The following is a 2500-nucleotide window of genomic DNA, read 5'->3' on the forward strand; positions in this document are numbered from 1 at the left end:
GAAACTGGTCATGAAAACTAGGTTTACTTTAAAGGTGTATATTAGAGTACTATGGTATTGTAATTTTGTTTTGATCACCACTACAGTTATATGAAAACTGGTCTAGCATGATTAAATTTTCATGCTTTATATCAACTAAATATACTTGACGCCAAATATTTTATCATCAATAAGTTGATTGACATTTCTTACACAAGTATCTTTGTTTAGTGTTGAAGCATGCCTCATTATTTACAAGCAAAAAAAAAAAAAAAAAAAAAAAAAGCCTTTATTTTCAAGCCTGCTTACTGGTAAATCTTGATATTGAAAAGAATGTTATGTATACAAGTCATTTAAAAAAACAACGAGTAACAATCTCGTTTTGTACTCTGTGTTCATTTAAAGGAACAAAGGTAATTAAAATATAACGTCTTATCTGACTTTTAGTCCACATTAACAAACTAAAGTCCCTAAAACCATTTCAGCTTTCTTGACATTTTCCCCTTAATAATGGTAAAACAATTCTTCCATAATTCCTGCTATATTCTACTCTGTGTTTCGAACATGAGGGAAACTATTTTGTTAACAACTTCGCTTTTGTTTATGTCCTGTAACCGCATGCAATCAATATTGTGGTTTTGTAAAAGCCCCTTAATGGCACAGTAAGGAAAATTGGGTGCTAGTTACTTTACAGGTCTGGTTTCAGTTCTAATTTCCTCTGAAGAGATGCTCGCCAGAACGTCAGTCAGGAAATCCTAACCATTTACTGCGATACCCAATCACAGCAGTAATCTTCCCAGTAAATGGCTTTTAACACACGGGCCATGGCAGGACTCGATCTGATGCTTATACGAATGCAAAGCTAACACGTTCCCACTGTACACACCTGGACGAAGCTTGTGCAATGTAAGGTGATCGCAAACTAAACAGTGCCTAGATATCTAATTCATAAATGTACCTTCTGAAGGATTACTCAGCAAAACTAATATCAATATAGGATTATATCATAAGAAAATAATTATAAACACTTCTTTGAGACTAAAAAGCAACTTTTTCGAACAACGTCTGTATGCGAAGGAGATGCAATATTTGTTTATAAGAATTTTCACCTCGAGCATGTTGAAGGTCTCGCCACATTATGCAAGAGAGGCAAAACATACGTGTTACAGTTGCTTATTGCATCGCTGATGCAATTAGTGGTGCATGCAAATTTATTATTTACCAATGGAGGTTATTTTGCTAAGAAAAAAATTAATTTTATCAAATGCAATTGGCAAAACAAAATTCCTTACCATATAAAAGATTATCTCCCTTTAATAATAAAGACATACGTGTCTTTATGGCTATAACAGTCCGTGACTTGCTTTTTGCTTGGCAATAAAAAGCAAGAAGCGAAACTATGTATATAAACAGTTTATATATAAATATATTTCTTTCCTGTCACGCTCAGCATCATTGCCAGATATATGACAACTTAGTCTCACTCCGTCCCTCAGGTAGGGACGAGAGGGAGTAGTAATACCCTTGAGAAAAGGGGTTCCCAGAGAGGTATACTCTGTAACTACAACATCTACCAAATTGCTGAAACTGCTTGGTTGTAGTTACGAAAGATGGAGGAGTTGGGAGAGTTAAATCTGTGTGTTTATGTACGTGTGCATATATATCGAGATATTTAGCTGTCACTGTGTACTGCTCGTGTACACTAGGCACTCAGAATACACTGAAGCTTGGTATATGATTCGAAAAAAACACGGGGAAAGCTAAAAAGAAACCCAATTATGATGAAAGAAGTAGAAAACTGTGAGAAGGCTAAGTAAAGCACGCTATTAGATTCATAATGCTAGCGGCTTTTTCGAAATAAAAAGAAAAGTCACCTCTTGTTGAGAAGGTAAGTATACTCAATTTACAGGAGACTATGTTATTGTGACTAAGGAAAGTTTTATGAAAGAAAACGCCGGAGTGATTTTAAAATTCTTCTTCTTCTTCTTCTTCTTCTTCTTCTTCTTCTTCTTCTTCTTCTTCTTCTTCTTATTATTATTATTATTATTATGATTATTATTATGATCACCATAAGTATTATTATTATTATTATTATTATTATTAATTATTATTATTATTATTATTATTATTATTATTATTATTACCGTTATTGATATTATTGTTATTATTTTCATAATTATTAATATTATTATTATTGTTATTATTTTTATAATTATTGTTATTGTAATAATTACCATTATTAATGTTATTGTTATTATTTTTATAATTATTATTATTATTATTATTATTATTATTATTATTATTATTATTATTATTATTATGGTTAATAATATCAATAATATTATCAAATTCAATATTAATATTAATATTATTATTGAAAACATTCTAATGTTATTCTTAATTCTAATATTAATATTATTATTATTATTATTAATATTAATATGAATATTATATTAATAATAATATTATTATTAATATTAATAATAATAATATTAATAATAATAATAATAATGATAATATT

The sequence above is a fragment of the Palaemon carinicauda genome, chromosome 2 (assembly GCF_036898095.1).
Source record: "Palaemon carinicauda isolate YSFRI2023 chromosome 2, ASM3689809v2, whole genome shotgun sequence".
Classification (NCBI taxonomy): Eukaryota; Metazoa; Arthropoda; class Malacostraca; order Decapoda; family Palaemonidae; genus Palaemon; species Palaemon carinicauda.